The 14,392-nt window shown below is 38.5% G+C and overlaps 1 protein-coding gene across 18 annotated transcripts in view; it reads left to right on the top strand.

The window, feature by feature from the left end:
- Positions 1-14,392, top strand: part of LRRC4C (leucine rich repeat containing 4C) — a 1,316,491-nt gene that overhangs the window by 1,273,106 nt on the left and 28,993 nt on the right. For 12 of the 18 annotated variants that reach the window (XM_050758335.1, XM_050758338.1, XM_050758336.1 and 9 more), the window contains 2 exons: positions 12,140-12,191; positions 12,446-12,506. The exons of 2 other annotated variants lie outside the window; for them this stretch is intronic. The gene's annotated coding sequence lies outside the window, so the exon portion shown is untranslated. The remainder of the gene's footprint in view (positions 1-12,139; positions 12,192-12,445; positions 12,507-14,392) is intronic. 4 more of the 18 variants (XM_050758339.1, XM_050758344.1, XM_050758346.1 and 1 more) reach the window with 1 other exon arrangement.

Below are 14,392 nucleotides of genomic sequence, written 5' to 3' on the forward strand. Positions count from 1 at the left end.
CCTTTGTTATCTGCTGTGAGGGTGGATAGGGAAGGACCATCAGGTAGGGGCGGGACTAGGCATGTCTGGGCTCAGACTCTCCTTGGGCGTGTCTTGCTGTGGCTGCTTTGGGGGTGGGGGTGAGATTCCCAGGTCACTGGAGTTGTGTACCTAGGAGGATTATGGATGCCTCTGCTGAGTCCTGCAGGTTGTTAGGGAAGTGGGGGAAAGCTGTCAATCACAGGCCTCACCCAGCTCCCACACAAACCAAAGGGCCGGTCTCACTCCCACCGTGCCCCGCAACAGCCCTGAGTGTTTCCACTCGGAGGGCGAGAGGGTCTTGCAAATTTTCTGGAGGCTATCTGCCTGCTAGGTCCAAAAGAAAAGAGCTTTAGTTCTTCCCCTGCCTGTGAAGTCTGCATGCCAGATTTGTGCCCGCCCTCGAGTTCTGACCAAGAGACTTCTTGCCCCCTTCAAATAATAACAAAGTTCTTCTAGGGAATTCTTTCTCCCTGTGGAGTTGTACCTCCTGTCACCCTCCCAATGGATTCCCGTGATGCCAGGCAGGAATGGGCTGCTTGGGGACCCAGCGAGCTCCCAGGGCCTTTCTGCTATTTCCCCTGCCCCTATATTTCATTTGGCTCTCTAACTTGACTGAGCTCCAGGTAAAGTCGGAAACTTCTCCCGCAAACAGACCTTCAGCTTCTCCAGCGGGGGTGTGTGTTTGGAGAGGAGGGTCTCCCTTTCCTGCTTCCACAGATGGGGCACTCACAGTATTTGGGGTGTCTCCCAGGTCCTGCAGGAGCAGTCCATTCCCTTCAGAGGGTCTGTGCTTCCTCTTGGGATTGCCAATTTGTTTTTACAGTCCATCTGGAGCTCAAATTCACAGTGCAAGCCTCTGGATGCTGCTCTGTCTGAGCTGCAATCTAGTCCTGCTTGCCATCCACCATGATCCTCTCCATCACGATAACTGTAAATTTTGAAGCTGAAGTTATTCTGAAAAATTTAGTTTACTTAAAAATAAGCTTGGCAGGCACTTACTAGAAATAAATACTTGTAGACTTTCTGGAGTATCTTCTGGGAACGGCAATTAGGAATAGCCTAATGTCAGAAAATAATGACAGAGATTTCATGTTGCCTTGTTTCTTCCCCAGAATCCAAAAGTAGAGGCTTCCAGCTATATTTTATTATAATGGTGTTCTCAATGTGAAAATTTGGCCTTCATCAAGGAGACTTCACTTTATAAACTGTAGCACAACTGTAGCACATTTCCATTTCTTGTCTCTACCTTCCGTGAACTACTTTAGAACAATTTAAGCCTGAGTTCTTAATCAGAATTTCATACTAGCAAGGGAGAAACATTATACTTGACTTGAAATTATAATTTCTTGAAAAGATATAACTATGAGAATTGGTATTATTTTGATGATACAAATTTCTTTGTGTATCCAGAAGAGGTATCTGAACTAGAAAAACAGTCTAGAAACTCTAGTTCTATAGAGGCTTATGTACTGGGTGTATGCATGCCACTGAGATAAGAATTGCTGTATAAATGGGCTCTGAAACTTTGTTAGTCCTGTTTTCAAAGAGTTTTCAATCACCTTGATCTAAAGAAAATGCAAAAATCCCTGACATTTCAGAGTCTGTTGTCTGGGTTGTGGTTTGGATGCCTCAGGAAATTTCATGGGAGTGGGAAAGAATTAGAACAGCCTTGTTTTAAAGCAAAATTTGTCATTGGACAGGGAAACCTCTTGGGGAAAAGTTAGAGAAGGCACAACATGCCATAAGAACTGGAAAGAGAACTAGATTAACAGAGAAGATAATATCTTCAAAGGTCTAAGAATAGCTAGGGAGGTGGAGGTGATCCCTTGACACAAATACTCTTGCAGGCATATGGAGCATGGCAGTGAGGAGTTCAGGAGCAGACGACATTTAGGTAGTTGCATTGGTAGTTGGCAGATGGCATTTTTTTCTTTTTATTTCTCTCACCACCACCCCCATATATAATCCCTAAGCAAATCTTACTCTACCTCCATAACAAATTCTTAATCTTCTACTTCTATTTCTACTGCTGCCACCAAAGATCAAACCATCTCTCTCATGTATCACTGATCTACGACTGCTCCCTTCAATTAGTTCTCATACATGGCCAGAATGGTAGATTGAAAGTCTAAATCAGGCTGGGCATGGTGGCTCATGCCTATACTAGTACATTGGGAGGCTGAGGCAAGAGGATTTCTTGAGCCTTAGGAGTTTGAGACCAGCCTGGACAAAATGGCGAGAACAGGTATCTACAAAAATTAAAAATTAAAAATTAAAAAAAAAATTAGCCAGTCATGGTGGTGTGTGCCTGTTATCCCAACTACTCAGGAGACTAAACCCAGGAGTTTGAGGCTGCAGTAAGCTATGTTCATGCTACTGCAATATAGCTTGGGCAATAGAGCAAGAACATGTCTCTTTTAAAGAAATAAGTCTAAATCAAATTATTATTTTCCAGTGTAAAATTATCTATGAACTTTTCATTGCATATAGAATACAAATACATTGCTTTACCTGGCCTGCAAGGCCTAGCTCTCTGAAGTATGTTGAATGGTTTTACAGAAAAAATCTACATACTAACCCCCAGAAGCCAGATGTGACCTTATTTGGAAAAAACAGTCTTTGTGTACATAATTAAATTAAGGATCTTGAAATTAGATCATCCTGGATTATCCAGGTGGACCCCAAATACAATGACAAATGTCCTCATAGAGACACACAGAGGAGAGACACAGGGAGAAGAGAAGAAGGGCCATTTAGGAGTTGAGGAAGAGAATGGAGTCATGTAGCCACAAGCTAAGGAAGACCTAGAGCCACCAAAGTTGGAAGAGGCAAGGAAGAATTCTCCCCTAGGGCTTTTGAAAGGAGTACAGCCCTGACAGCATCTCAGTTTCAGACTTCCAGCTTCCAGAACTGCCGAAGGATGCATTTCTGTTGTTTTATATCATCAAGTTTGTGGTAACGTGGCAACCACAGGAAACTAATACTTTCGCCGGTCACATCTCTAACTCTTTTGCTTGCCCCTGTTACATCTACTAGACTGGCCTCTTTCTTTCCCTTATTATTCTTTAAGTACAATATACTCCTTAAAAGTTGAGGACTTTATGTTAGCTATTCTCTCTTCCTGGAATATTTTTCTCCCAGATGTTTTTATATCTAAGTTCTTTCTTGTCATTCTTGAATTTACACATCTCTTTTTCAGAGGGGCCTTACCAGACCACCAATTTAAAGTTTTCTCTCAAACTATCCCTGCTTGCAGATAACATGATCCTGTGTCTGGAAAATCCCATAGTCTTAGCCCCAAAGCTCTTTAAGTTAATAAACAACTTCAGCAAAGTCTCAGGATACAAAATTAACATACAGAAATCACTAACATTCCTATACACCAACAACAGTCAAGCCAAGAGCCAAATCAGGATCACAATCCCATTCACAATTACCACTAAAAGAATAAAACACCAGGAATACAGCTAACCAGGGAGGTGAAAGATCTCTACAATGGGAACTACAAAACACTGCTCAATGAAATCAGGGATGACATATACAAATGGAAAAACATTCCATGTTCATGAACAGGAAGAATCGTTATTGTTAAAATGGCTATACTGCCAAAGACAACTTATAGATTAAATGATACTTGATTAAACAGTCAATGACATTCTTCACAGAGCTAGAGAAGATTATTTTGAAATTCATGTGGAACCCCTGTCCCCCAACCCCCACAAAAAGCCCAAGTAGCCAAGGCATTTAAAGAACAAAGCTGGATGCATCACACTACCCAACTTCAAACTATACTACAGGGCTTCAGTAACCAAAATAGCATGGTACTGGTACAAAAACAGACATATTAATGGAACAGAATAGAGAAGCCAGAAGTAATGCTGCACTCCTATAACTATTTGATCTTTGACAAAGCTCACAACAACAAACAATGTGGAAAGGACTCCCTATTCAATAAATAATGCTGGGGTAACTGGCTAGCCGTATGCAAAAGATTGAAACTGTACCCCTTCCTTACACCATATACAAAAATTAACTCAAGATGGATTAAAGACTTAAATGTAAAACACAAAACTATAAAAACTCTGGAAGACAATCTAAGCAATACCATTCTGGCCATAGGAACAGGCAAGGATTTAATGATGAAGACACCAAAAGCAGTTGCAACAAAAGCAAAGATTGACAAATGGGATCTAATTAAAATAAGGATCTTCTGCACAGCAAAAGAAACTACCAACAGAATAAATAGACAACCCACAGAATGGAAGAAAATATTTACAAACTATGCATCTGACAAAGGTCTAATATCCAGCATCTATAAGGAACTTAAACCAATTTATAAGAAAATAACAAAGAACTCCACTGAAAAGTGAGCAAAGGACATCAACAGACACTTTTAAAAAAGACATACATGTGGCCAACAAGCATATGACAAAAAGCTCAACACCACTGATCATTTGAGAAACGAAAATCAAAACCACAGTGAGATACCATCTGACACCAGTCAGAATGGCTGTTATTAAAAAGTCAAAAATGACAGATGCCAGTGAGGCTGTGAAGAATAAGGAATGCTTATATATCGTTAGTGGGAGTGTAAATTAGCTCAACTATTGTAGAAAACAGCATGCCAATTCCTCAGAGACCTAAAGTCAGAAACACCATTTGACCCAGCACTGCCATTACTGGATATATACCCAAAAGAATATAAATCATTCTGCCATAAAGACACATGCACTTTGTATGTTCATTGCAGCACTGTTCGCAATAGCAAAGACATGGAATCAACCTAAATGCCTATCAACAGTAGATTGGATAAAGAAAATGTGGTACATATATACCATAGAATACTATGCAGCCATAAGAAGGAATGAGATCATGTCTTTTGCATGGACCTGGGTGAAGCTGGAGGCCATTATTCTTAGCAAAGTAGCACAAGAACAGAAAATCAAATATTGCATGTTCTCACTTAAAAGTGGGAGCTAAATGATGAGAACACATGGACAGATAGAGGGGAACAATACACACTGGGGCCTATCAGGGGGTAGAGGGTGGGAGGAGGGAGAGGATCAAGAAAAATAACTAATGAATACTAGGCTAAACACCTGGGTGATGAAATAATCTGTACAGCAACCCCCATGACACAAGTTTACCTATATAACAAACTTGCACATGTACCCCAAACTTAAAATAAAAGTTACATAAAAAGGAAAAGAAAAAATAAAGTTTCCTCCAATCATTCTGTTTTTTAGTTATTTTCTTTTCATCTCAACAATTATGTCTACCTCACCTTTTTTAAAATTATTTATTATCTGTCTAACTTACAAAAAGTCACCCCCATGAAGTGAGAGGTGTTCACTATCTGATTCATTGCAGAATCCCCAGTGTCTAGAACAGTCTCTGCTATTAAGTAGGATATTAATTAATGTTGTATAAGAAAAAAAATTTAGAAGAAAGGCTATCAGTGCTGGAGGCAGTTATGGTGATAAGGTTGGAATCTAGAAATTTGAGCAGCAAGCTAGATTCTTAGTTTTTGAGGAACTGGGAGATTGGATATGTTATAATAAAAAGACCTAGATTTACGCGACAGGACAGGGATCCTATAAGAGATCTGAAATAAATATGGAGGTGTGGTCCTGGGACCAAATTGGAAAAATTTCCCAAAGTCGTATAGGGTACGGAGTAGAACTTTTGAAGTCTAAGATCAGTAATGATGTCATGAGGCTGTGTTAGAGTTAGGCCTAACAAGATGGCCAGGATTTGTTCTACCTGCAAGTGGAGGTCAGTACCCACTATTAAATGGAGAGAAGGGCTAATGAAGTTGGGAAAAACTCAGACACTCACAACATGAGACAGAAGCTACAGTTCCCAACTGCTTTGGTAAAGAGAACACTTGGCTTTCTGATCATCTAGACATAACCATTTTCTAGTGGATGAAATCTAGGAGACTAGGTCCTTCCCAACAGGACCCACTTTAAGTAAAGTTTAAGTTTGAAAGCAATGACTTAATCTGATCCTGTGTGCTCTCAGTGGTGCTATACCACTGCAACGTAGAAAGTGCTATACCCAATGCCAGGCTGACACAGAGTTCCCACAGTATCTAGCTACCAGTGTTGAGCAGGAAGTCCATCCCTCATGGTGTCATTATTCAACGTTTTGTGCCTTGTCTACCTTATTGTCAGTTTAAGAAGCTTAATGAGGATGTCCTAGTCCAACTCAGAAATTAAGGAAAGCATATCATCGGAGGATAAGGAATGTTGTTTTAGAATAATGGAAACCAGGAGGACTATTTGTAGATGACTGGAAGGTCTTAGAAACCATTCCGTCAGGAACACCGTTTTCGTGATTTTCTTCAGGTTGGAGAGTGTCTTTATGCGGTATCCTTCGGGGCTCTTTGTGACTATTTTCTAAGTTAGTTTAATGACAACAGAGGCATGTGGATATTGTATTTTAAGGCTTACGGCCATTTTTGAGTTCCTATAGACAGGGTCTGTTGAGGCATCCCCTCACAGGGTACAGCTTGTCTCATAGAAGTTATTTCAGCATTTTTCACTCTCTCTGACTTTCCCTTAGCTTTGCTTTTGTTATTGTTAGGTGTATGTTTTGAAAATGACAAACAATCAGGTTGAGGAAAAGGTCTATAGTGTGTTTGTGTCTGTGGGCGTAAATGTGGAATAAATATATATAATGCACAGTGGCTGATATTTGGTGTCATTTATCTTCACTTGTGAAAAGAGATGGGATAAGTCACTGATGACTGTTCCAGTCCTGATCCATCCTTCATCACTACACTCATGAAGATAAATGCCACATTTCAGGAGAGCACAGCTATCATGTGTCCTTTCAGACTGGAGAGTCAGATCGGTTAGAGCAAGAGGTCAACCAGGTGCTGTTACTTAAAAATCAAGGACATTTTATATGTACCATCTCCTACCCCATATACCTTGCTCTCTCCTATTAAACTAGGGTACTTCTAGCAGCCAGAGAGATGATTTGGTAGCCTTTATAATTTCATCTATGTCTACAGATATGCATTTAATTTAAACAATCCATTTCCTGGTATATGCCCAGCATAGAGCTTTGCAGTGACAATGCACTGATTAAAAGAATATCCTCCTGGTCCTTATACTGATAAATATCAAAATGAAGCAAACACCATGGAAAAAATAATAATAAAATGTTTTTATTTTTTTCTGTGAGCAAGTTAAGTGAGAAAGGAGTAAGTGAGAACTGTTGAGAAGTGGTAATATTTAAACTGCTATATTAGAGAAAATAGTATGGACACTTTATCTTTCCGTATTGTACAAATGGCAGCATGACTGGATTTTAAGCTATGGTAAGGCAAATGGATGAATTCTCTGCTCTAGCTTGTAGACCCTGTTATAGGTAATCAATAGATAAGACCCCTTTATAACTCAGTAACTGAATGAACTGTTCCGGTTTTAATTTTAATTACCCATTCACAAATTGAATGTTTGAGGTTAGAAGAATTTACTTTGAAATAAAAGTATTGGCTTTTTCCCCCTTGGTTGGGACATAAAAATTTATGTAACTAGACATAAGCCAAAAAGGATTTCCACAGATCCTAGAAATTTGATTGGCCAACTGGGCATTTCTAAAATCATTATTTCTCTTTGGAAACTATTGTTTTGAACCACATAAAACTGTTGATAGTCACCAGTTTTTGACCTAGGAGATGACAATTTGATGAGATTCTCTATAATCATGCTAATTGATTATATAGTTTAAATTTTGGGATATGCTTTAGTTGCTTTTTTCTATATGTAAGCTTATTTCACCAAATAAACTATTTCATTATCTTATTCAAGAAACATTTATTGAACACATATTACACAGCAGTTACTGCGGTGTATGCATGCCCATGGAATGGACTATGTTGGCTGTCCCAGTGGGGCATGCAGTCTAATGAGTCAGAAAGACACATAAGCAAGCAAGTACGAGATAGAAAAGCAGCACACTGGTTGATAGTTGATCAATAAATGTTCTTTCCCTTCTTCTCACATTGGACATAGAAGTGCAATGTGTTAAAGGAACACAGAAGAATGAGTCTCTATAAATGTAAACAACCTGGAAGGATTCATTGCAGAAAATACCTCCTGTTTACCTTGTGTTAAAAGACTGTGTAATAGGCAGATAACTAGCCTAAGGCTTCAAATATTTGACTTCTTATATTAACTCATCACATATTAGGGCTTTTTTTAAACCTTAACAACATTATTTAACTTTCTTATACTTTAACTTTCTTAACTGCAAAATGAAAATTATAATCTCGTTTGCCTTCCTCCTATATTTGTTGAGGGTCAGATAGGATAATACACATGAAATAATTTTTCAAATTATAATTTATAATATTAACAAAAAATACAATCTTCATCATCATCTTTCTTATTACCAGTCTTGTTTTCAACAAGACCTTTCAACAAAGTGCTATGTAAAAGATCAAGGAGGATAATCACCTTGATTTGTATTTTCCCAAGTCCAGGCTTAATACTACATTCGTGGATAAGTACCACATTTGGCCTTAAATAATCATTTTAGAAAAGTAGATGAGTTGTTTAGCCATTTGTAAGTGTTGCGAGCAGTGCTCAATAAATAATGAATGAAGAGGCTGCTGGTAGCAGATGGATAATTATGTTCAGCATTTTTTTAATGAAGGAGAATTTAGAAAAATACCTACAATTCAAAGAAATTAACTCTCAGATAATAATAATTCCCATTATTAGAGAATGTATGACATGCCAGGCTTGTTGATTTATGGGTATCATCTCATTTCAAGTTTAGAACAACCTTTTGAAGTTGACTCTATTATGATCACTCTAATTTTACAGATGAGGGAATTGAAACCCAAAAATTTATATAACTTCCCGCAAGTCACAAAATGACTATCTCTGATGATAGAATTTATGAACTTAACTGCTGTACTTTTTACAGCTCTGATCTAGCTATCGTTACCACCCCCATGTTTGTACTCTCCTTCCTACTTAGTAATCCCCATTTTCTCCAGAAAAGCCCTCAAGGAAGGCACTCATCTCTCTGAGCTTTAGTTTCCTCGCCTATAAAATCGGGCTACTTTTGGAGATTCATCAATAAACAAATCATATAAACTCCATATCCTGGGAACTCATATTCTAGTTGGAGGAGACAGAAAATAAATATGTACATGTTATCTCTACTTTTGAGATGTTTTATCAACAGAAATGAAACAGAATAAGGGAACAGAGAATGACGAGGGGACAAGGGTGGTTATGTTTTAAGCAGCATAACCAGGGAAGACCTCTCTGAGCAAGTTTAGCAGAGCCCTGAAGGAAGTGAAGAAGCAAAGTATACAGGTATTTGCATGAAAGGTGGCACTATTGTCATGGAGTGCAGGCAAAGGTATAGGTCTGTCTGGGTGAAGGGCATTCCAGGCAGACGAACAGCATGTGCAGGGTTCCTGAGAAAGCACTATGCTTGGTGTGCAGGAGAAACAATCAGGAGCCAGTGTGGTGGTCAGAGTGGAGTGAATATGAGTGATAGTTGTAGGAAAATGAGATCAAACAAGCAGGAGAGATGCAGGGAAAAAAAAATGAATGGCCATTAGGACTTTAATATTACTCTGAGTGTTGTGAGAAGCATTGAGAAGGAATATGATCTGACTTTAATTCAAATAGGATCCCTCCACTGTGTGGAGAAATTAGAAGCAGGAAACTCAGATATTGGACAAGGCTATGGAATACTCCAGTTATCCAGATAGAAATTGGACCAAGACAAAGCAATAGATGTGTTTGGAGAAAAAACCAGAATACTGCTACACAGAATTTCCAATACATGGGTGATAGGATATAAAGGTGATAAGGTATAGAGGTGATACAATCCAAAAAGAGAGGGTATGAGACCAAAAAAAAAGTTTCAAGGTAGACATTGGCCTGAGCTACTAGAAAAATCATTCCTGAAATGGTGCTTGGCACACAGTAAGAGCTTAAAATGTTTAGTTGTATGAATGAATGAATGCAACTGCCATTAGAAAAAGTCTTTGTCGGGTTAAATCAAAATGAAGAGTTTGACTGTAGACAGGTTGATTTTTGAATCCTCCACGTGGAGGTCTTGAATAAGCCGTAGTACATACAAGTCTGCGAGTCTGCTGGAGATTTAAGTTTGGCGGTCTTCAGTTTATAGATGGTGTTTAAAAGCATTATACGATCACCTAGAGAGTGCATATAGATAAATAAGAGGTCCACTGATTTGAGACCTGGGGCACTCCAAGGTTCATTGGCCTGTGAGACAAGACACAACTAGCAGTGGATGTTGAGCAGAGTTATCACTGAGGCAAGAGGAGAAGCAAGGGAGTTGTTTCATAGGAGCCAAGTGAAAAAGGTGTTTCATAAAGGACAGAGTGATCATTATGTCAAACATTAATAATTTTTGCCTAATATGAAAATTGAGAACTGTCTATTTGATTTAGCAATAAACATGTTTTCACCTCCCACCTTTTCTTTGCCTCTCTAACGCACTAATTGTTACCTATGGCCTTCCTCTAAAGTTATAAATCTCAGGCACTTTACATTCCGATTCATATTTCATATATCCTGTTGAAGAGTAGTTAATACTTCTTGAAACCATGAGATATGGGAAAACATTTTATAAGATTGAGATTTTTTTCTCTCTCTTTTTTTTTTGGAATCTCACTGTGTCACCCAGACTGGAGTGCAGTGGCATGATCTTGGCTCTCTGCCACCTCCACCTACCAAGTCCAAGCCGTTCTCCTGCCTCAGCCTCCCAAGTAGCTGGGAATACAGGCGGTGCCACCATTCTGGCTGATTTTTGTATTTTTAATGGAGACAGGGTTTCACCATGTTGACCAGGCTGGTCTTGAACTCCTGACATCAGGTAATCCACCCACCTCGGCCTCCCAGAGTGCTGGGATTACAGGTGTGAGCCACTGCGCCTGGCTGAGTTATCCATTTATTTTAAACCTATGGACAGAAAATCCACAGATCATCTCTAAAATAAATTTTGATCATATTCAGTTTTACTTATATAATAATAACATTCATTAGTGATATATTGCTATGACATTCAAAAAGCATTTTTATTTACCTTGTCTGTTCCAAACAAAATCATCTAATACAGTAAATACAGTAAAATGCCCAGCTGTGAAACTTACACCATCAGATTATACCACCTGCTAACAACTTTTTGTTGGAGTCAGCCATAGCCGTGGGCTTCACTCCTCCTTGTCCCTTGAAGATTTTAACATCTGCCTCCCTGTTGTTCTCTCCATACTAACACTTGATAGGCTTCTTGGTGATTTTAATATCCATGTCAGTCCCTTGATCTTGATTACTAATTGTGAGGGATCTTTCTATCTGCAGTTGCTCTGGGTCTCCTCCTTGTACAGTCCATACCAACTATATTTCCAATGTTGGATGACCTGCATTTGTTGGAATTACAGAAAGTTTCTTTTACTTCATCATACTTTGTAAAATGTGAGCTCTATCTCTTAGGATCCCTTTGCTTTAAGTACTGTACATTCCCTCAGTCTCAGATTCTAATTTTTATTCTGCCAGTGCTACAGGAGTAGTGGGGTGAGATGAGAGATGTATAGGGCAAGGAAATATTTTATATCTTTCTTGTTTGGGGATGTGGTGTTGGTGGTGGGCAATCCCAAATAGAGTTTGCAGCAGATGCCTGTGTCAAACTCTTAACATCCCATTTGACTTTAATAATTGAGTTTTCTATTTAACTGTTTCCTATCCATCATTATAATGCATTATCTGATTTAATCTTATGATGCGGTTCTGATCAGGACACTAGATCAGAGAGAAAATGTGCCTTACTTAAGGTCATGTATCTAATAAGTCAGAACCAAGTATAGACTACATTTCTTCTGAATCCAAATGCATTTTTTTATTGGCATTACAAAATGTATTGTTCAAAATGGCCAGTAGTTAAGAGAGTTGCTTTGGCTTTCTGCCCAGGATAGTGTTAAAATACAGTGGCAATTCAATAAATGTCATCAGTGGTGTCTGTGGTAGTGGTTGTGGTGGTGGCAGATCAAGAATTGTCCTGAATTATTCTAATGGATGCTTTTATTTTCTTTTTCTTTCTTTTTTTTTTTTTTTAGATTGGCAAACGCACTGCCTATTTATAGCATAGAGACCCCAGTGGAGAGCTAGGTGGGTGATGATTCATACTAAATCTTTCCCACAGTATGCTGAACACTACAACTACAGCTAATATGAAGTGACTCATTAAACACTGTCAAATCTGATAATGGCAATGACTGGTTTTGCTAGCACGAGTGATTTGTGGGAAGTCCAGCTACTGCAAACCACTACTGAATTTCAAAAACAAAGCTGCAATATAGTAGAAAAGACATATCCACTGAGTCATATTTGCAAATTTCTTGTGTTTCTCTTTGCCACTTTAGAAACAGCCTCATGTTCCCTGCTTGACTCGAGAGATGACTTTCCTTGGGATTCACTTATCTGGTGAGTGCTTCCTCATTCAGTCATATTTTATGGGCTAAATATTTTATAAGAGTATTAGTGGCTTATGGACAGAACTGGAAATGTGGTTCTCCCGTGGCAATATTTCTGAAGCTCCCGCTTTACACCACCATCCACCAGCAAACCATCCCATACACGTAAACCTATATACCTTGTGTAGCATAGTTCCCATGAGCGGTAGTCCTACCTGCAGAGAGATAAGATGGGGAGGTAGCAGGAGGCAGGAACACTGACTCTTTGCTCTATGATTTATTGTATCATCATTAAATTGTAATCTCCTTGAAGGCAGGATTCTAACTTATTTAGCTACTTAGTACCTATGAGCCGTAGTTGTCCCTTTATAAATATTTGACAAAATTAATGCACTTCCTTCCAAAAACTTTATTATTATTAAGGCAGGAACTGGAGTTTAACCTTCTTGTCTCCTTTGTCCCTGGTACAGTGACTGACACATAATAGGAGGAAAACTACATGTTTGTCTAATGAAAAAACAAAGGTGCAAATGAGCACATCAATTAGATGGTTTCCTGCAGCCAAATTAATACCTAAGCAAGTGATTTTCAACCATCAGACACAGAACAGTGATGGCTTCACATCATGTTTCTTCAGACCCCCAGGAGTAATGCCCTAAAAGTAGTTGTTTATTTTGGAAGGCAAAAGCTAATCTGAAGCTATTTTCTTTATTTTTATATTCCAATACCTATAAAACAGAAAAACACCAGAGACCTATTCATTGCTCACAAATGATCTATGGGGCAATAATGTGCTTGTTTTCCCAGCTGTGCTGCACTTTGGTGCTATCTTGGGTTTAATTGAAAATATGCTGTGACCTTGGTTTTGTTCACTGGGCATGTGGGGGTAGAATTGGCATGAGGCCTCTGAAGAATTCCCTTTTAATGAATGTCATTTGACTAATTTGGGGTTCGCCTGAAGGAAATAGTGTGTGAAGTCCCATAAAAAAAAAAAAAAAAAAAAAAAAACAAGATGAGTTTTATTCGCATGCAATGCACATGGAGTTAATGATTTAAAAAAAGAAATCGACTTTTTATTTTGCCATACCTATTTGTTGAATTCTAAATGCTATCAGTATGATAATAGTATTGTCCCTAACCGTCTCATGTTTCATCATAATTAAATAAGCAGCTTGTGAATTGCAGTCCAAAAAATGTCTGTGTTCCACTCCTAACTTAAGGGGTTTCCATAGAAACTGTGAGCAGCAAGTTTAACTGACATTTATTGGACTTGAGGCTATATGCAGTATTGATAGCTCACTGTTTTCTCTCTAGTATTCTGTGTATGGGTCTTCTTTTCTTCCTTTAACCCTCCGAAACTATTTTCCCCTAGGTTCTCACCTCCTCCTCTTCTTCCTCCCTCTCTTTCTCTTATTAGCAATGAGGAAGTAATTTGGACTTAGTTAGATTTAACAAATGCAATAATACTCAAATGGGCTCTGATACTTAAGTGTAATTGTGTTATTAGCTGGAAATGTTTTTCTTCAAAAATGAAAGAATTGGGAGTGAAGTTTACTAAGATAGCACACATTAGTAAGAAGGAACTCTTGGCTGTCACTCGAAAGTTTGTAGTCTGTGTATCATAATCCACATTCATATCCAGCTGTGGCTTGCTCTTTATTTATTCAACCCAGACTGATATTTCTCCCGAGTCCTTATTTTCCTACCGGAGAATAAAAACTGTGTGGTGATCATCATTCAAGAGAAAGTAAGAATTTACTTAGGAAAGATAAAATGTACTATATATTGAGTACCTACTGTGCAACATATATTTTGCTATGTACTTTTACTGATGTTTTCTAGTTAACCCTACAAAATTCACTGCCAGATAGCGTGTGGAAGGAAAATGAATCTGGA

Source organism: Macaca thibetana, chromosome 14, assembly GCF_024542745.1.
Source record: "Macaca thibetana thibetana isolate TM-01 chromosome 14, ASM2454274v1, whole genome shotgun sequence".
NCBI lineage: Eukaryota > Metazoa > Chordata > Mammalia > Primates > Cercopithecidae > Macaca > Macaca thibetana.